Consider the following 23031-nt stretch of genomic DNA (forward strand, 5'->3'; position numbering starts at 1 on the left):
GGGGAAGGAAACAGAAATGCAGATCCAGGAGGCAAAGACATGCCACACAACAAAATCTAGCCACGGAGGTGCACAGCATGACATACAGTGATAAGGAGAGAATTTTAGAAAACAACAAGAGAAAAGGACATAGTTACATGCAAAAGGACCCACATAGGGCTATCAGCTGACTTTTTAGCAGAAAATTTGCAGCCCAGAGAGGGTGGCATGATATATTCAACTGCTGAAAGGACAAAATCTACAGCCAAGAATATTCTATCCACGAAGAATATTCTATCATTCAAAATAAACATAGAGATTAAGCGTTTCCCAGACAAACAAAAGTTAAAGGAATTCATGATTCCTAAGCCAGCCCTATAAGAAATGATAAAAGGCATACCTTGATTGGAAAGGAAAGACCATAAGAAAAGTAGGAAGCACAAAAGCAGTGAAAATAATATATCTGTAAAAATCAGTCAAGGAGGGTGCCTGGGTGGCTCAGTGGGTTAAGCCTCTGCCTTTGGCTTAGGACATGATCTCAGGGTCCTGGAATCGAGTCCTGCATGGACTTGGCAGGAACCCTGCTTCCTCCTCTTTCTCTCTTTCTGCCTGCTTCTCTGTCTACTTCTGATCTCTCTAGGTCAAATAAATAAATAAAACCTTTAAAAAAAAAATCAGTCAAGGGACTCACAAAAGTATGTAAAATATGATACCACATGCTTAAAACATGAGGAGAAGCAAAGAATAAGTTCAAATTTAAGCAATCATCAACTTAATATAGACTGCTATATAGAGAAGATACATACAAACTGAATGATAGCCACAAATCAAAAACCACTAATAGATATGCAAAAATAACAGAAAGAAATCCAAGTATATCATTAAAAAAGCAAACTAATTATGAGAGAAGAGAGCAAGAAAAGAAAGAAATGGAGATAAAATACAAAAACAATAAAAGTAATAAAATGGCAATAAATACATACCTATCAATAATTACTTTGACGTAATTTGACAAAATGCTCCAACCAAAAGATACAAGATGACAGACTAGATAAAAACAAAACAAAACAAACAAAAACAAGATCAATCTATATGCTGACAAAAGAGACTGATTTCAGATCTAAAGACACTTGGAGATTGAATGTGAAGAGATGGAAAAGCATTCACCGTGCAAATGGAAGTGAAAAGAAAGTTGGGGTAGCAATACTTATATAGGGCAAAATATACTTTAAAATAAAGGCTGTAACAAGAAACAAAGACAAACATTAGATAATCAATCAGGGGACAATCCAACAAGAAGATCTAACAACTGTAAATAGTTATGCATGCAACATGGGAGCACCCAAATAGTTAAAGCAGTTAATAACAAACATAAAGGAAGTAATCAATAGTGATACAATACCAGTAGGGTGTTGAGTTTGGCCAGCAAACTCCGAGATGGCTAATGAATGAAGAGATTACTCTAGACACTTTAGTAGGAAAAAGGAGAGGACCTGGGAACCAGATGATCTACTGGCAAAAGGCCCTGAGCTAAGCTCTGTCTCCACTTTTATTATGAGTTTTATCAATATACCAAGCAAAAAAGCAAAACAAGAAGGAATGTGTAGCTTTAATGATCAAGACAATAATATATGAGGCAGTGTGTGATAAGTGCTCATGACATGAATGTAAGGCAAGGAGTTTGTGAAGTATGCGACCACCACAGGTGCTGTTCTTTCTTCAAAATCTAAACATTTATTCCCTAGACAAGAACCTTGAGCTGCAATAAGAATCTGGCTGCTTTCAGCCAAGAGACTTCAAAGGAGGCCCAGAGTTCCAGGCACTCTTCCTCTGCTTTTCAGTTAGTCTCATCCAGGGAGGCATATGCAAGTCAGATTTTATCTATCTAGGCACTATGAATCCTCACAGTAGGGGACTTTAGCACCCTACTTACATCAATGGACACATCACCCAAACAGAAAATCAACAAGGAAACAAAAGATTTATATTCAATATTCTACCCTAAAACAGCAAAGTTCACATTAGTTTCAAGTGCACATGAAACATTCTCCAGAACAGACCACAAATTAAGTCTCAACACATTCAAAAAGACCTAAGTCATTCCATGCATCTTCTCTGACCACAACACTATGAAACTAAATATCAACCACAAGAAAGAACACAAATAATGGAGGTTAAATAACATGTTACTAAACAATGAATGGGTCAACCAAGAAATCAATAAATTAAAATACAGAGAAAAAATTTTAAAATATATGGAGATAAATGAAAATGAAAACACAATGGTCTGAAATTCATGACATGAAGAAAAGCTATTCTAAGGGGAAAGTTTATTTCAATTCAGGCCTAACTCAAGAAGCAGGAAAAACATCAAATATACCATTTAATCATATACCTAAAGAAAATAGAAGAAAAAAAAAACACCCCAAAGCCAGTAGAATAAAGGAATTAATAAAGATCAAGGTAGGAATAAATGAAATAGAAACTTAAAAAAAAAATAGAATAGATCAATGAAACCAACAGCAGGTTCTTTGAAAAGATCAACCAAATTGATAAACTTATAGGCAGACTCATCAAAAAAGAGCACGAGAATTCAAATAAACAAAATCAGAAATAAAATGGGAAAAATAACAACTGACACCACAGAAATACAAACGATCATAAGAGAAAAATTCTTTGCCAACAAACTAGATGATGTAGAAGAAATGGATAAATTCCTAGAAACATACAAACTCCCAAAATTCAATCAGGAAGAAATAGATCATTTTAACAGACCAATTATCAGTAATGAAATTAAATCAGTAATCAAAAAATCCCCCAAAACAAAAGTATAATAGCAGATGGATTGACAGGTAAATTCTACCAATCATCTAATGAAGAGTTAATACCTATTCTGCTCAAACTATTACAAAAAATAGAAGAGGAAGAAATGCTTCTGAGTTCATTCTATGAGACCAGGATTCCCCTAATGGCAAAACCAGAAAAAGATATCACCAAAAAAGAGAACTATAGACTATTATTTCTGATGAACATAGATGCAAAAATCCCCAACAGAATATTAGCTGACAAAATCCAACAATAATTTTTTTTTAAGATTTTATTTATTTATTTGACAGATAGAGATCACAAGTAGGCAGACAGGCAGGCAGAGAGAGAGGAGGAAGCAGGCTCCCTGCTGAGCAGAGAGCCCGATGCAGGGCTCTATCCCAGAACACTGAGATCATGACCTGAGCCGAAGGCAGAGGCTTAACCCACTGAGCCACCCAGGTGCCCTCCAACAATAAATTTTAAAAATTTTAAAAATCAATCATCATGCTCAAACAGGATTTATTCCCAGGATTCAAGGATAGTTTAGTATTTGGAAATCAATCACTGTGATATACCACATCAATAAGAGAAAGGATAAAACCATATGGTCATTTCAGTAGGTGCAAAAAAAGCATCTGACAAAGTAGAACATCCATTCACAATAAAAACACCCAATAAAGAATGTTTAGAGGGAACATACCTCCATATAATAAAGGCAACATGTGAAAACCCACAGAGAATACTCAATGGTGAAAAACTATGAGCTTTTCCCTAAGATCAGGAATATGACAGAGATGTCCACTCTCACCACTTTTGTTCAACACAGTACTAGGAAATCCTGGCCACAGCAGTCAAACAAGAAAAGGGGATAAAAGGCATCCAAATTGGTTAAGAAGAACTCAAACATTCACTATTTGCAGATGACATGATACTATACACAGGAAAGCTGAAAAATTCCACCAAAACCCACCAGAACTGATGAATGAATTCAGTAAGATTGGAGGATAAAAAATCAATGTACAGAAATCTATTACATTTCTATTCATTAATAATGATGCAATGGAAATAGAAAGAAAACAATCCTATATACAATTTCACCAAAAAACAAAACAAAACAAAAAAACCCTAAGAATAAACTTAACCAAGGAGCTGAAAGACCCATACTATGTAAACTGTAAGACAATCATGAAAGAAACTGAAGATGAAACAAATGGAAAGATTTTCCATGCTCATGGATTGGAAGAACAAATATTGTTAAAATGTCCATACTACCCAAAGCTATCTACAGATATAATGCAGTCCCTATCAAAATACCAATAGCATTTTTCACAGACCTAGAACAAATAATCCTAAAATTTGTATGGGACCACAAAAGATCCTAAACAGGCAAAACAATCTTGAAAAACAAAGCTGAAGATACACAATTTTGGATTTCAATTTATATTACAAAGTGACAGTAATCAAAACAGTATGGTACTGTGGCACAAAAATAGAGAAATGGAACAGGAAAGGAATCCAGAGGCAAACCCATGATATGGTCAATAAATCTTCAACAGAAGAGGCAAGAATATGCAATCAGAAAGAGACAGTCTCTTTTACACACCATGTTGGGAAAACCAGACATCTACATTCAGAAGAATAAAACTAGACCACCTTATTTTACCATACAGAAAAATAAACTCAAAATGGACTAAAGATCTAAATGTGACATCTAAAAGCATAAAACTGGAAAAGAGCACAGGTATTAATTTCTCTGACATTGGCCATAGCAATGTCTTTCTAGGTATGTCCCCTGAGGTAGGGGAAACAAAAGCTAAAATGAACTACTGGAATTACAACAAAGTAAAAAGCTTCTGCACAGTGAAGGAAACAATCACAAAACTAAAAGGCAACCCACTAATGACAGAAGACATTTATAAATCACATATCTGACAAAGGGTTAGTAACCCAAAGTATACAAAGAATTTATACACCTTAATACCCTAAAAAAAAAAAAAATTAAAAATGGGTAGAAGACATGTACAGACATTCTCCAAAGAAGGCATACAGGTGGTCAACAGACATATGGAAATATACTTAACATCATTCATTTTGGGGGAAATACAAATCAAAACTACAATGAGATATCATCTCACACTTGTCAGAATGCCTAAAATAAAAAACACAAGAAACAACAGGTACTGACAAGAATGTGGAGAAAGGGGAATCCTTTTGGACCATTGGTGGGAAAAAAAACTGGTGCAGCCACTCTGGAAAACAGTATGGAGCTTCCTAAAGAAGTTAAAAATAGAACTAGCCTATGATACAAGAATCACCTACTGGGTATTTACCCAAAGAATACAAAAACACTAGTCCGAAAGGATATATGCACCCGTTTGTTCACAGAAGCAAATTTTTGAAGCAGCCCAATGTCCATTGATAGATGAGTGGATAAAGAAGATGTCGCATATGTATGCAATGGAAGATTATTCAGCCATAAAGAAGAATGAAATCTTGCCATTTGCAACAACATGAATGGAGCTACAGAACACAATGCTATGTGAAATAGAGAATGACAAATACCATATGATTTTACCTGTATGTGGAATTTAAGAAAGAAAACAAATGAACCCAGAAAACAAAAACCAGACAAACCAAGAAACAGATTCTTAATTATAGGAAACAAACTGATGGTTGGCACGTAGAGGGATGGGTGAAATAGGTGATGGGGATGGAAGAGTACACATACCACAATAAGTACTGTTGTTGAATCACTATATTGTACACCTGGAACTAATATAACATACAATGTTATAGTGTATGAAAACTATACTGGAATTAAAATATTAAAAAAATTTAAATCATAAGAGAAAATATAAAAATTTTTAAGAATTTTAATAGAAGGTACTACATAATTCATACATTTAGAAAGCATACAGTGTAAATGAATTTGAGAAATACGAATATGAATCATTCAGGCTTGACTAAGATTGCTAAAAAAGACATAAGAAAAATATTTGATTCTTTATAGTAATTACCTCCAAATTGGGGGGGGGGGAAAGATAGTCCTCTTAATTTTTTTTAAATGAAGATTGAGAAGAAAGAAGAAATGAAGAACCAGCATTTTATAAAATTAGTTTGCAGGCAATGTCATATACAGCTATTTTATACCTCTATCAAAGAACAGGAATCTGGAAGATTTCTACATCTCATCACATTCTCATCCTGTACCACTACTCTGTTAGTCATGAGAACTCTTTTTTTTCCCCCTTTCTGCTATATTGATCTAAGAGTTTTGGGGTTCTTTTGTTTTTTGTTTTTGTTTTTGTTTTTTCCATTCTCAACAGGTATCACAGATTTCCTATCATCCTTTTCTAAATTACAGCATTTCTTATCTATCTATCTATCTTCTAAGTGATTCTCAATCTGTCCATTTCTCTCAGGTACATCAACTACAGCCTTATTCAAGGTACCATTTCTAACATGGACTGCCTTGAAGGCCCCTAATGGGTCTGCCTAGAGCCACTAATCCCTTCCAATCTATTATCTTATGTTTCAGACAAAATGGTCTTTTCAAACTGGATATCTGATTATCAGATCATATTACCCTAACTTTCCCAAATGAGGTCTTGTCCCTTTCTAAGCTTCTTATTGCCCTTTAGATAAAGATAAAAATTCTTCAAATGGTTCATCAAACTTTGCAGGGACAAGTCTGTTTGTTTGTTTGTTGTTGTTTTTTTTAACAGTTCCTTCCCCCCATTTAGAATGGCTTCTCTTCCCTTTTCACCCAGGAGTTAATTCCTTCAGATACTAACTTAATCACCACTTTCTCAAAGAAACCTTTCCTGACCCATGACTAGTTCAAACTCCCTCATGGTGAGTCAGTGCACAGTATGGGCCTTTACCTCACTGCACAGGTCACAGTAGTCAATTTACATGTGCTTGGAGATTACTTGACCTGTATCTGTAAACCGGTTACACTGAAAGCTTTATGAATAAATAGACTCTCTCTCTCTCTCTCTCTCTCTTTTTTTTTGGCAGGGGTAGGAGAGCTAATATTTTTGTGACTGGTGTCTAGTCCTTGAGGACTACGCATAAATAGTGGTTGAATCAATGAGTGAACCTTAAATCTTGATTCTGAAATTATGCAGGAATTATCCATAATCCCAGATGTAGTCTATGGTAACAAGAGACTGCAACTGCAAAAAGAAAAGAGAAAAGAAAACCATCTTGATCAAAGTAGAGTTCAGTCTGGGTCTCATAATTAGAATTCCAAACCTTCTTTTCATTCCACCACCTATCATCAAAGAGATTCAATTCTTTTAGCTTCTGATCCAAAACCCAGTTACACTTCTTATTTAAAAGCCCTTGGTAATTCAACAACCAATTATACTTATTTAATAACCCTTGATACATTTAAATTCCTTTTAAATGTATGTGAATAGTGCTTGAATTCTTAGTCTACACAATGAACAATCACCTACACCATTTAGTCTTTTACTACATGCTTTAAGAGAATAAAACCTAATTCTTGGTCTTACCTTATGCTATTTTCTTCTCAAAGCTGCATATTAAAGTTGCCATTTTAATGAGGAAACAAAAGCCAGATGCTTTAAAAAAAAAAAAAAACACATAAACCCATTCAGCTGAGAGATGAACTTTTTTTTTCATTTTTATTTTCAGTGTTCCAAAATTCATTGTTTATGCACCACATCCAGTACTCCACACAATATGTGCCTTCCATAACACCCACCACCAGGCTCACCCAACCCCCACCCCTCCAAAACCCTCAGTTTGTTTCTGAGAGACCACAGTCTCTCATGCTTCATCTCCACCTCTGATTTCCCCCAACTCACTTCTCCTCTCCATCTCCCAATGTCCTCCGTGTTATTCCTTATGCTCTAAAAGTAAGTGAAACCATAAGATAATTGACCCTCTCTGCTAGACTTAGTTCACTCAGCATAATCTCTTCCAGTCCCGTCCATGTTGATACAAAAGTTGGGTATTCATCCTTTCTGATGGAGGCATAATGCTCCATCAGAAGGACAGTTGTAGACATGGACCATATCTTCTTTATCCACTCATCTGTTGAAGGGCATCTTGGCTCTTTCCACAGTTTGGCAACTGTGGCCATTGCTGCTATGAACATTGGGGTACAGATGGCCCTTCTTTTCACTACATCTGTATCTTTGGGGTAAATACCCAGTAGTGCAATTGCAGGGCCATAGGGTAGCTCTGGTTTTAATTTTTTGAGGAATCTCCACACTGCTTTTCAAAGTGGCTTCACCAGCTTGCATTCCCACCAACAGTGTACAAGGGTTCCCATGTCTCCACATCCTCTCCTACACACGTTGTTTACTGTCTTGTTAATTTTGGCCATTCTAACTGGTGTAAGGTGGTATCTCAATGTAGTTTTGATTTGAATCTCCCTGATGGCTAATGATGATGAACATTTTTTTCACGTGTCTGTTAACCATTTGTATGTCTTCTTTGGAGAAGTGTCTGTTCATGTCTTCTGGCCATTTTTTGACATGATTATCTGTTTTTTGGGTGTCGAGTTTGAGGAATCCTTTATAGATCTTGGATATCAGCCCTTTGTAGTGTTATTTGCAAATACCTTCTCCCATTCCGTGGGTTGCCTCTTTGTTTTGTTGACAATTTCCTTTGCTGCGCAGAAGTTTTTGATCTTGATGAAGTCCCAAAAGTTCATTTTCACTTTTGTTTCCTTTGCCTTTGGAGACATGTCTTGAAAGAAGTTGCTGGGGCTGATGTCGAAGAGGTTACTGCCCATGTTTTCCTCTAGGATTTTGATAGATTCCTGCCTCATGTTGAGGTCTTGTATCCATGTTGAGTTTATCTTTGTTTATGGTGTGAGACAATGGTTGAGTTTTATTCCTCTATACTTAGCTGTCCAATTTTCCCAGCACCGTTTATTGAAGAGACTTTTTTCCATTGGGCATTTTTTTCCTGCTTTATTGAAGATTCGTTGACCACAGAATTGAGGGTCCATATCCGGACTCTCTACTCTGTTCCATTGGTCTATGTGTCTGTTTTTGTGCCAGTACCATGCTGTCTTGGTGATCAAGCTTTGTGGTAATGCTTGAAATCACGTGGTGCCCCCAGTTTTGTTTTTCTTTTCCAACATTCCCTTAGTGACTTGGAATCTTTTCTGGTTCCAAACAAATTTTAGGATTGTTTGTTCCAGCTCTTTGAAGAATGCTGGTGGAATTTTGATTGGGATGGCACTGAAAGTATAGATTGCTCTGGGCATATAGACATTTCAACAATGTTTATTCTTCTGGTCTATGAACATGGAATGCTCTTCCATCTTTTTGTGTCTTCTTCAATTTCTTTCAAGAGTGTTCTGTAGTTCCTCGAGTACAGATCCTTTACCTCTTTGGTTAGGTTTATTCCCAGGTATCCTATGGTTCTTGGTGCTATAGTAAATGGAATAAATTCTGTAATTTCCCTTTTTATTTTTTCATTGTTAGTGTATAAGAAAGCAACTGATTTCTGTACATTGATTTTGTATCCTGCCACATTACTGAATTGCTGTATGGGTTCTAGTAGTTTGAGGATGGAGTCTTTTGGGTTTTCCAGATAAAATATCATGTCATCTGCAAAGAGAGAGAGTTTGACTTCTTCATTGTCAATTTGAATACCTTTTATTTCTTTTTGTTGTCTGATTGCTGTTGCTAAGACTTCTAGTACTATGTTGAACAACAGTGGCAAGAGTTGGCATCCTTGTTGTATTCCTGACCTCAAAGGGAAGGCTGTCAGGTTTTCCCTATTGAGGATGATATTCGCTGTGGGTTTTTCATAGACAGATTTTATGAAGTTGAGGAATGTTCCCTCTATCCCTATACTTTGAATAATTTTAATTAGGAACGGATGCTGTATCTTGTCAAATGCCTTTCCTGCATCAATTGAGAAGAGCATGTGTTTCTTCTCTCTTCTTTTATTGATTTGTTCTATTATTTTGATTGATTTGCGAATGTTGAACCACACTTGAATCCCATGGATAAATCCCACATGGTCATGGTGGATAATCTTTTTAATGTACTGTTGGATCCTATTAGCTAGTATCTTGTTGAGAATCTTGGCATCCATATTCATCAGGGATAATGGTCTGAAATTCTTTTTTGGTGGGGTCTTTCCTTGGTTTGGGGATCAGAGTAATGCTGGCTTCAAAAAAGAGACTGGAAGTTTTTCTTCTGCTTCAATTTTTTGAAACAGCTTCAGGAGAATAGGTATTATTTCTTCTCTGATAGTTAGGTGGAATTCCCCAGGGAATCCGTCAGGTCCTTGGCTCTGGTTTTTTGGGAGGTTTTTGATCACTGCTTCAATTCTTTACTAGATATTGGTTTATTCAGGTTGTTAATTTCTTCCTGATTCAGTTTTGGAAGTTTATAGGTTTCTAGGAATGCATCCATTTCATCTAGGTTGCTTAACTTATTGCAATATAATTGCTGATAATAATTTCTATTTCCTTGGTGATAGTTGTGATCTCTCCCTTTTCATTCATAATTTTATTAATTTGGCCAATGGTTTATTGATGTTATTGATTCTTTCAAAAAAACAGCTTCTAGTTTCGTTGATGTGATCTACTGTTTCTATCTCATTGATCTCTGTTCTAATCTTGATTATTTCCCTTCTTCTGTGTGGAGTTGGCTTAATTTGTTGTTGATTCTCCAGTTCTTTAAGGTGTAAAGACAGCTGGTGTATTCTGGATTTTTCCATTTTTTTGAGGGAGGCTCAGATGGCTATGTATTTCCCCTTTAGGACTGCCTTTGTTATATCCCATAGGTTTTGGACTGAAGTGTCTTCATTCTCATTGGTTTCCATGAATTGTTTCAGTTCTTCTATGCTTTCCTGGTTGATCCAAACATCTTAAGCAGGGTGGTCTTTAGCTTCCAGGTGTCTGAATTTCTTCCGAAGTTTTTCTTGTGGTTGAGTTCCAGTTTCAAAGCATTGTGGTCTGAGAATATGCAGAGAATAAACTTAATCTTTTGGTGTTGGTTGAGTCCTAATTTGTGACCCAGTATGTGGTCTATTCTGGAGAAAGTTCCATGTGTTCTCAGGAAGAATGAGTATTCTGTTGTTTTAGTGTGGATGAATCTCTTAAGTCCAAAATCTCTACTCTGAACTGTTAACAACCTCTGAATCCCCCCAAAACTGTAGAAGAACTCTCTGATTGCCTAGCATATGCAATGGTAGAGCAAAGGCTACAAAAACTGTTCTGTACAATGGTGAGGAAAAGAATAAATAAAATTCTCCAATGGAGAGATAGGTAATGGCAAAGAAATTCGGGAAGATTTGTATAACCAGAGGCTACACAGAGCCAATTTCCACCTTTCATTTCCCTATATCATCCTTCTCAGAGACTCAAATCACATAAGTTACCCTTAGTAGCTTGGATTCTAGCAGGTATAGATTAGAAAAGATAAGTACCTGTTATCTCAATGGAGATCAAATGCATTTTTTGGAAACATCCTTATACACAGTGATTAAAGTCTTATACTATTGGGAAGATCATCAGGTATGGGATAGTGAGTTTAAAAGATTTTATTGTCTTGCCCTAAAAAAATGTAACTATTATGTAGAATATTTTATCAGTAGAAAAACACCCAACATTTTAAACAATTTATTTAATTTAAAAATATTTTCAAATATAAGCCATTAACAAACTTCAACTTGGACTGAAGCTTGGAAAATATTTGAATATCAGCATCAGAATCCCTGGTTAAGGCAGCAGCTCTCCCGCTTACTTAAAAAACATTTTCTTGTTCACAAGAGCAATGTCCCCAATAGCCAAACTGTGGAAGGAGCCACAGTATAGTATATATATATAGTATATATGGACTATAAAGAAGATATAGTCCATATATACAATGGAATATTATTCAGCCATCAGAAAGGATTAATACCCACCATTTGAATCGACATGGATGGAACTGAAGGGTATTATGCTAAGTGAAGTAAGTCAAGCACAGAAAAACAATTATCATATGGTTTCACTCATATACGAAACATACGCAATAGCATGGAGGACTACATGGGAAAGGAGGGAAATCTGAAGGGAGAGATGAACCATGAGAGACTATGGACCCTAGAAAATGAACTGAGGGGTTCAGAAAGGAGGGAGGTTGGGGGAGGGGGTAATAGGGCGGTAGGTATTAAGGAAGGCACATGTTGTCATGTGCACTGGGTGTTATACATAACTAATGAATCACTGAACACTACATCAAAAACTAATCATGTACTATACAGTAGCTAACAACATAAAAAAATGTCTTCCTCTTATTAGAAAAAAACTCAAATTTTTAGCTTCTTTTATGAATTCAAAAAATTTATCTATTTGCATAAACATAAATACAGTCTATCAATTTAATTTTTTAAAAAGTTACAAAGTTGTAATAACATTCAACATAATAAAACAAATGTAAATAGTCATGAAAAAGAATTGTTCTTCTGAAGAATTTTGTTCTAAAACCAATTATATTAGAGTATGTGCATTAGCTTGATATATCTCAAAATTTCAATAGTTTGTGATTATGTTCAAAATAAAAATATATTAGACCAAATTTTTTTTTAATTTTATTTATTTATTTGACAGACAGAGATTACAAGTAGGCAGAGAGGCAGTCAGAGAGAGGAGGAAGCAGGCTCCCTGCTGAGCAGAGAGCCCGATGCGGGGCTCGATCCCAGGACCCTGGGATCATGACCCGAGCCGAAGGCAGAGGCTTTAACCCACTGAGCCACCCAGGCACCCCATAGACCAAATTTTTTATTAGACATATTTCTCAGTGATTATTTTCTCTCATCATTAATGACATTTCACACCTAAAGATTCTATATAATCTTGTCAATGAAGTTTCTAAAACATTTCCTAAGAGATTTAAAATATTTATGTATCTTAGTTTGTGTATGCTTTTTTAAAGTTGTATAATTCAAATTCTTATGTTAACCATCTTGTATGAGCTATACATTTTCTCTACTTCTTTTATAACACTTCTTAGTTATTCCTAGATTATATCATCTATGTGATTGTATGTTGGAGATGAACAAAAAGTCATATCTATGAACTTTTTCTCTTCAGTACTTGGCAAAATACTTTTTCATGGTACCACTCACATTTGTTAACTACATTAATGAATCAATAATCACCAATTCTATTTTCATCCTGTACAATTGTGTTTAAAATTCTGAGTTACAAGGGTGCCTGGGTGGCTCAGTGGGTTAAAGCCTCTGCCTTTAGCTCAGGTAATGATCCCAGGGTCCTGGGATCGAGCCCCACATTAGGCTTTCTACTCTTGGGGAGCCTGCTTTCTCCTCTCTCTCTGCCTCCCTCTCTGCCTCCTTCTGATCTCTGTCAAATAAATAAAATCTTTAAAAAAAAATTCTGAGTTACAGATCATTTCAGAAGAATCTTTCTTTGGTGAGATCCCTGTAAATCACCTATTGCCATTTCCCTTCCCCCACGCCCCCAGGCTTCTAATGAACACTTTTTATTTCTTAGATCATAAAAATATCATTAGTAATAATGGTATCATTTCTTTAGGAACTTTTATTTGGAAATTTTTGTAGTAATTCAAATACCCAAACTTTTTGTTGATCCTCAAAAGTATCTACTTTTCTAAAACTGATATATTGACCAAAATGCTATAAAGTAGAAAGTTTTGAATATTAACGTATCTTAAGAACATAACGATAAAATTAACCCACATTTACTTAATTTTGACCTCCAGTCTTTCTTTGTAAGATCGTTAAACCACAGACGATATAAAACATTTTTACAAGGCTACTCTTGATTTTTAAAGTCTTTTTAAAAAGTTAAGAGCCAAGACAAACCAATTGCTTTGTTTCTGGCCAGCTGAGCAGCAATAACCAGAGGATGGTCATTAATCATCAACAAATTAGAAAGAAATCACCATGTCAAGTCAAAGGTAAAATCAATTACAGTGACAATTAAAGTACTCAAACATCAAACTCTAAAGCCCCTGTGGTTAATAGGCAGCCTAATACGACTTTATAGGGAATTCAAGCATGGACTTTTCCATAATGCAGAAATACAAAAGTAGATTTAACAAAAGGATATACTGCAATAATTGATATGTTAAGGGAAAAAGCCTCCTATGGCAATAAAGTTGACAGTGATTTGACCCACTGTTTTACTAATCACTGACTTATATTGCAGAAAGTAGTGGTAAAATATGTGTTGATTACAGTTCTTTTGCTTCAATCTCATCTTTGTGAAGAAAATTCCAAGCACTGTGCTTTGATGTTGGCGTCCAGCACCAAGACAAAATAAGTTTGCACAGAGTTACAGAACTAAACGACAACTGCATCACATTATACTGCCAACTGTTTCTTTCTCTTTGCTGAACTTCAGATGAAATCACCCAAGTGAGTAAGTCCAGAGAAATGCAGAATTTTACAGATCTGTGTATTTTCCCAGATGAGTTATATTGTTATTCGCAGTTCTCCTACATTCAACCAACGTGAACATTTCTTCTAAAATTCTGAAATAAGGTAAAATTTTCCCCAGTGAGTTCAGCAGAGAGTTAAGGAACTTGTTTCTGCTACCCCTAGTTGTTTAGTAGAAGATTAGGACCATTCATATTCAGTTCATCACAGTTGAAAGATGCTGCTACTTTTCTTCCACTTAATCTACCCTATGTAAGCATTTTCCTAAAAGATGTAACATTTCAACAGCATTTGGTGAGTTTATCACAGATCTGCTATGAAAATCAAAACAGCTGTTTTAATTCCAGTCTTATTACTGCTTTCGTGACTATCACAGATTAGTCACTTAACCTTTTTTCTTGTAAAATTTTTAACCTCTAAAGTGGGGGGGGGAGATCATTTCTATGTAGTAAGCAAAGGGCTTGAATAGATACTTGATTCTGGAAATGATCTTAAAATAGTAATTGAAAATAGTGTATTATTCAAATATATACTACATATAAATTTACTTGAATATATTAGTAACAGAATAATACTAATTTCCAAATTATCAGTAGCCAGTAGTTACACATAACTCAAAAACTGTTCTGAAAATAAAAAACCCCTGTGCTTGTTGTTGGCATCATTTTAATTCATTTTTTTTAACTTTAGTAACTCATTCTATGGATAAAATTGCTTTTAAAGACAAAACTATTCTTGGATTTGGATTACTGAGAATTTAGCAATGACCTTGGTATTCTCAGATTACCACTACATCACTGACTCAATGATCTATCCAGGACCTGCAGATCTCCACACTCCCTAAGCTCTATTCACCCAGTGCACCAGTAGTTTCACTGTCTGATGATGAATCTCCCCCATTTTGTGACAGTCTCATCTCTGTTTTAGCTACTCATGAGGAGAGAATGTGTTTGAAAATGTCTCAAGGAGCAGCAGAAGTAAAGATCAAGCTTATCTTTGTCCTTGTAGAAAAGAAGCTCATTCAACCACACTCTGAATTAAATGCGCTGGAATTCCATTGGGTTTCATGGCATGCGTGAACAAGCTATTTTACACATAATAACTCACTGACTTTAACGCTAAGAGGTGGCTAACATTACCATAACCATATCACAGAGGGCAACACAGAGGTCAAAGTCTTGTGCAAGATCACTCACTTCATGTCAGAGGTGTATATAAACCATAAAGTCTAACTCTAAAGCTCATTTTCTTTCCTCTTACATGAATATAGCTCATCATGAAAATGAGAAATAATCACTTTTATGTTTCTACTAGTAAATATTAACTCTGGAAAAGGTTTATAATAATTCTCAAGATCTTTCTATAATGAAAAAAGACCTAGTACCAATCTTAAACTTGTTCTATCACTTTGCAAATAGACTGGCCATAAAATTAACCTCCCTACACAGCCCTTCAAATAGGCAGCTTACAAAATGGGGATAAAGATAATATAAAGAAAGCTTTCAGTCATTTAACAGATACTGTTTGGCTATTAAATGTCAAGTACTATTTTAGGCACAGGGGATGGATCAGTAAACCAAAGAGGAAGATCTCCGTCTTCATGAGGTTTACATTCTAACAGTGAAAGACAATACATAATGCAATAAATAAGTAAATTATATAAGGTGTTAAAAGATTACAGATGCTCTGAAAATAAAAATAGAGCAAAGTAAGGAGGGCTGGGACTTGAAGGGGAGGTAGGAAAGAAAACATGATTCACTGTGCTTGGGTCAAGTCAGTAAAGGTGTGGAGGGAGGAGGGACAGTATAAAAGGAGGTCAGAGAAGAAGCAGAGACAGTCAGATGGCATAAGGACATCATAGCCTTTGGCTTTTGCTCTTCATGAAGTAAGAAGTCAATTCAGGGCTCTGACCAAAAAAGTGAGAAAATCTTACTTACATTTCTAATAATCACCCATGTTGCTGAATCAATGGAGGAGAAGCAAAGGCAATGCAGGCAGAAAAGATAAAAATGATAAGAGGCTATTGTCCAGGAGACAGGTGATGGTGGCTTAAAGCAGAGGGTAATGGTAGAGGTGGTAATAGGTACTTGGATTTTGATGTAATGTCAATAGAACTTCCTGGTGAATTGGAGATGGAATGTGAGACAAGAGGGATGATGGCTCCAGGGTTTGGTTTGATCAGTGGGAATGATGGAGTGCCAGTAACTGAGAGAGGTAAGGATGCATGCAGACCAGCTCTGGAGGGTAGATCAGGAGCCCAGTTTCAGGAGTGAAATTTAACATCCAAGAGGAGGCATTTAATTGGGCTACGTACACAAATTCAGGAGTTCTGAAGAAAGATCTGGGCTAAAGATAGAAATCTGTGAGTTACCATATAGATGGCATTTAAAACCATGAGTCTAAGTGAAGCCATGAAGGGAGTGAGAACAGAGAGAAAAGAACTGAACTTATTTGTCATTATATTTACAGTAAGCATCTTACATTCTTCTGGTAGAGATTTAAAGCAAAACAGTGTTTTTAATTTGGTTTGTTTTATGGAATGAGACAAGAGTTTTAGTGACTGGGCTCTATCTCTAATTATTTCTAATTTTCCTTTGGAATAAAAATCTTCACAGTTCAATGACATATAACCTCCCAATTGAAAACTCCAGCTCTCATATACACTTTAAGTCAACATCAATAAGCTAATCTGTTAGTACTACTCTGATAGTGCTAACAGTGAAAATGCAAAAAGCCTGTTTCCAAAAGTTGGATTTCTATTTCATAGATGCTCTTAATGCCCAATGGAAGTATTTCTAAGTGTTGACCCTCTCTGCCTATAAAGAAAAATCTCATAATAAGAAATTGAAACATAATAAAATTGAACTATAAAGAATATCCTTTTATTTTCCAGTAAAGGAGAAAAAATAATGGTGATTTAAACATCTTCATATAAAAAACACAGAGCCTTTGAACATGCAAATTGAAAATGAAATGTAGACTAAATACTAATACCTTACTTTTTTCCCTGACAAGCATTTTTCCCCATATTCATTTTTAATGTCAGAGAATTCACAGAACTAAGATCTTTATTCTAAACCTCTAGAGCTTGCCTGAGAAAGTAATTATGTACGTATTTGTCAGAAACTGAACTAACAGCCTTAGGAATTTAAATTCAGCTACAGAGAACAGATAGATTCTACCAACACCCTGATCCCCACCCCTACCCTCTCAGGGTCAGGCATCACTCCAAACCAATTCTGGGCCTTTTTTCCTTTAAGGTTCAGAGACAGGACTAGGGAAAATTATAAAACTCAGTATAAGTAACGATGTGATAACATAACCATGCAAGTTTATAGTTAGTAGGCATATAAGTGGATTCAAGCTTTATGGAGACAAAATTGGCGGAGAGGTCCTACAGCTACTTGCCTCTGGTCCCTTTTGTGCTCTCTGTTTTCCCTCAGGAAGCTCCTGTCCAACTGTCCTGAGCTGATTTCTGTGGTGTCTCTGGATTAGATGAGTAGAATACAAGTCAACGGAGTACAGTTTGTCTTTCTAGCAAGCCATGATTTTTCTAACTCCAAGCTATATATTTTTTCTAATTATTGTGCAGGTTTCTTTTTTTAAATAACTTCTACCAGTCGAGGTCCCTGCAGGAAACAGATGGCACATTCAAACTGGATAATTTGAGGAGAGTTTAATAAAGCAACTATTTAGAAACCACATGGGCTGTAGTTTTTTGGACTAATTAATACACCAGCCTCACTTTCTCCCCACCCTTTACCTCTGAAACCATGGAGAAGGGAGACCACGGATGCAGAGCAAATGGGTTAACTGCCCAGACAAGTTTGGCTACATAATCTGTGGGTCTAAAACAAAATGAAAATGCAGGGCCCCTGTTTTGAAAACACTGTTAAGAATTTCAAGACAGTGACAACAGAGCATTAAGTCAAGGGCCCTTCTGAGTGTGGGACCCTGTGCAACTGCCTAAGTCATGTGTCATGAAGCCAGTCTGTTCCCAGGACACCCAGAAGAATGCATAAAGATACAGAGGAATCTGAAGAGCAAATGAACCTATCCAACACACATGTGTTGCTTTGGTTAGGTTATTTAAATATTCTAAACCTGTTAACTTGTCTATACAGTGACTACAACAGTACTCCACATTGCTATTCTGAAGATTAAATTAGACGGTACTGGCAATTTGCTGAGGCCGGTGGCTGGCAAAGAAAAAATGTTCACTAAAAATGAGCTATTACTATTGACATTAACACTAACTTAAGGTCAACATGCAGAGACATATATTCATATGTAGTTTCAATGGATAAGTTATGCAATTTCCATCATTTCAGAAAAATACCAAGTGTGTTTAGTAGTTTTGGGGAAAAACCTTTTATTTACAAAATTTTGAAGAATCCATGAATGTATGACTAATGAATATACATGCCATAAAAATAAAGAAGTTTTCTATCAATTTAACTATCTTCTTAACACCAAGGATATCAATATTTCATAAAGGTATCATAAAGCTTTTTACGGGAATCAGTGACTGAAATTTGGATAAACTTCCTTTCTTCCTACTTTTACCAAGATTCTCTTTATGTGAAGTCCATAAAAACTTTTCGTTCCTAAACCATACCTTTTCTCATCTCTGCAGCCCAACTGTCACCTTTTTCTCAGGGTCTTAGTTTTGCGTCATGCGTTTTCTTTCTTTCTTTCTTTGACAGACAGAGATCACAAGCAGGCAGAGAGGCAGGCAGAGAAAGAGGGGAAGCAGGCTCCCCGCTGAGCAGAGAGCCCCATGCGGGGCTCAATCCCAGGACCCTGAAATCATGACCCGAGCTGAAGGCAAAGGCTTTAACCCACTGAGCCACCCAGGCGTCCCATGTCATGCATTTTCTCCAGGTATTAAGTCTAGCCATGCCTGCTCCTAGATATGTGCATTAATTCTAAAGCCAGACAGGTCTCAGGGAGAATTCTGGTTTTGCTGATTACCAGTTGTTTAATTAAAGACTAAACTTCATGTTCTTCATCTATAATACTTGAGAATCAAATTCTTTACGTAGAGCACAAAACCTAATACATAGGAGGTACTCAATAAAATAGTTTCTTTCTTCTTTTCTGCTTTATTTTAAGTCTTTCTAACTTTATTTTAAACTCTTCAATGGAGCAATAATTTGCCCTGTGTAAGTGTCCTTATTCCATTTAACTGTGCTTTTCAAGACATGCTATTTTTATAATGATAATATATAAACAAATGTAAACAATCATTTTCATCTTTACTAAACAGTGAAAAGAAATGATACATAATAAAACAATATTAAACTGCTAATAAAGAGCTAAGGGCAAAGATTTATTTCTGCCATTGACTGTGTGGCATATGGAAATCTAGTTCTTATAACATTATTGTGAATCATATGATATTGATATAGAACTCAGTTTGTGAATTGACTTTTGTCTACAAACCAGGAGATCCCACTTAGCCATCTTCCTCAATAAAAATATATGATGACCAATGAGAAAGCATAATATTTTTATTTTCTACTACAGGTGCACAAAAAAGAATGTGTTGTGTCAGCAAAACTTGGTTCACCACAGTAACTCTGGTTTAACTCAAATTACTGTAAAGTCACAATTATTCAGAATCATTAAGAATCAAGCTGCACAGGAAAGCATTTTTTTAAAAGATTTTATTTATTTATTTGACACAGAGAGAGATCACAAGTAGGCAGAGAGGCAGGCAGAGAGAGAGGAAAAAGCAGGCTCCCCGCTGAGCAGAGAACCTGACGTGGGGCTCAATCCAGGGACCCTGAGGTCATGACCTGAGCTGAAGGCAGAGGCTTAAACACTGAGCCACCCAGGAGCCCCAGGAAAGCATGTTAAAGAACAGAGTCTGGCCTCCTTTAAGACAGAGTTAAAATATTTTTGTATCTTCTCAAAATGCTTTTATTACTATATATTACCTAACCTTTTCCAGATGATTCAGGGTATGATGGCAAGCATTAATGACCATATTGTGCTTTAAGCACTAGTGCTCTTGGGAAATATAAAATTATAAGCTCCTTTTATCTTATATGAAAGGACCCAAACAGTCAGTATTCTCTCTCTCCCTCTTTTGCTCTCTCTGTTTCTCTCTCTCTCTCTCTCTCTCTCTCTGTGTGTGTGTGTGTGTGTGTGTGTGTGTGTGTGTGTGTTGGAGGAGAGGCATCTGTCTTTAGTGTTATTTATAATTAATTTTGGCTATTTTTGAATTGTCTCCTTTCTAGTTCTTGGGCCATATGCTGAATATTTGAGTTTTTGACATGCTTTACTACTTGGAACAAAAAAAAAAATAATGTTAATTACTTTAAGTAAATATCCAAAAGATTGTGTTTTATTTAAAAAGCTTGAATAAAGTAAAGGAATAACTCAAGTTAAAATAATAAACTTAAATCCTACTAAATCACCAATTTAATCTTAACATATTGCTTCTTTATTCAACTTAGGTCTCTGAGTAATAAATGGCATGGTTTTCAGAAGACAAAGCAGCAAAAAACTGATGATTACAAAACACAAAAGTAAATATACCCATGTACTGAATGTATACATTACTTTCACTATATTCCACACAAAACTAAGATTAGAATTCCTAGCTGAAACAGGAACATTTGCTATCTCATTGTTGGATGATCCCTAGAAGACAGAACAATATGCTCCCATGTACTATCTGATTTTTAAAATGGTAGATTACAAGAATTTTACATTATAAAGGTTCTTTTTACCTTCCCTTTTTCCTGGCAGTCTTACAGTAGTCCTAATATATTATACCTGATTCTTTTTACTGTTGTGATTCAAGGTCACTCCATAAAAAATTTGCATTGCTGGCATACAAAAAGTTGAAGGTAGTTGCTGTCACCTTGAATAATTCTGCACATTTCTCTTTCTTCAAAAAAAAAAAAAAAAAAAAACCTGTAAAGTGGCAGTGACTATTTTGTACCATGCTACTGAAGATTAATACTATAATCTGAAATTCTTGAGAAAACCCATTTTCTAAAATGATCGTGCCTTGTTGCAACAAAGAAAAAACTAAAATCTTCACACTGCATGGTAGGTGCAGATGGATAAACATAAGAAAGGAGTGCTTGACCTCAGCAGCAGAGGAAAGGCATTTCCAAGGGGAGGCTGAAAACACAGATGGTTAGTTCAGCTTCATGTCTAAAAAACATGTGCTGCCTTGAGGTAAGCAGGGATCTTTCCATGAGAGGCCACTTTTGGTTTTAAGCACCTCCAATTCTTCTGAAATCTTTCAACAATTTATACAGCTATTTTTACTTTGTCTTGCCTACCTCAATTCTGATGGCATTTTACCTAAGGAATAATAAATTTGTTTCATGTTCAACCCAAAATCTTTGCGTGTATTACACTTTCTTCAGTGTTGCTGCAATATGCCACCATTCATATGCAGGTGTACCACCCTATTGCCATGCTTCACTGGGAGCACCCATTTTCACAACAGCATGTTCTAGAATGTTTTCATTTATTTCCAATGCTGCTAAGCTAACACAAGTCCTAGTAACACTGTTTCTCTCTGAAAGTTGCTCTCCCTACCTTCAACAGAAATTAGCCCCTATCATCAGATAAAAAGCAACAAAAAATAATTCCTTTAAGCATTAGTGTCACTTTATAACTTATCCATTCAAAATATGTATCCAATTCAGAAATGTTCAATAAAAAACTGTTCCAGGCACTATATCAAGCATATAAATAAACCATAATACAACTTTTTTAAAAAAGATTTTATTTATTTATTTGATAGACAGAGATTACAAGTAGCAAGAGGCAGGCAGAAAGAGTAGGGCACAGGCTCCCTGCCGAGTAAAGAGCCCGATATGGGGCTCAATCCCAGGATCCTGGGCTTTAACCCACTGAGCCACCCAGGAACCCCCATAATACAACTTTTAAGTGTATTAAATAAGAGCTGTTTCTTCCAAATATAAACATAACATCAATGGGGACCTAACCCAAATTGGAGAAAGGAAGAAGTATAAGAAAATGATTCCTAGACTTGGTAACATGAATTTTAAGAATAGTAACAGTTGGGGCCAAAACTGTCAAGATTTGATCCTGTCTGCTTTTCCAGTCTCGTCTCCTATACCACCTCTCAGTGAACTATATGCTCAGACAATATCAAACCATTAGATCAGTTCTTTGTAAACACCTTGCTGTTTCACATTTCCAGTTCCTCATTCAGGAGCTTTTATCTCTACTTTTTAACTTTCCTCTCAGTCCTCCCTCCTTTATGTTCCCTCAAGCTTACTTTTCCTTCAAAATTTCACTGAGATTTAACTGCCAAGGTGATACTGCCTGATATCTCACGTTGGGATAGAAACAACAGTCTTGTATTCTCCAGTAACACCCTGTGAAAATCACCTTTATGGTACATACGACAATATATTGGACCCATCTGTAACATAAGTTAATAGAGGATATGATCCATGTGATATTCTATTTCACATAGTACTTAAGTTAATAGAGGATATGATCCATGTGATATTCTATTTCACATAGTACTTATATACAATAAATCTGTTTTTTAATACAAAATGGTAAAACACCAAAAAGGAAAAAAAAATACTTAGGAATAAACTCACCCATGTAGACCAAACACTTGAATGGTAAAAACTATAAAACATGGCTGAAATAAATTAAGGAAACAAACAGAAAGACATCTCATGTTCATGGATTAGAAGACTTACAATTATTACTATTATTAATTCAATACTACCCAAAGCAACTGACCAAATGCAGTTTCTATCAAAATCGCAATGATGTTTTTTGCATAAATAGAAAAATCTATCATAAAATTAATATGGAATCTCA

Source organism: Mustela nigripes, chromosome 5 (genome assembly GCF_022355385.1).
Source record: "Mustela nigripes isolate SB6536 chromosome 5, MUSNIG.SB6536, whole genome shotgun sequence".
In the NCBI taxonomy this organism is placed as follows: Eukaryota; Metazoa; Chordata; class Mammalia; order Carnivora; family Mustelidae; genus Mustela; species Mustela nigripes.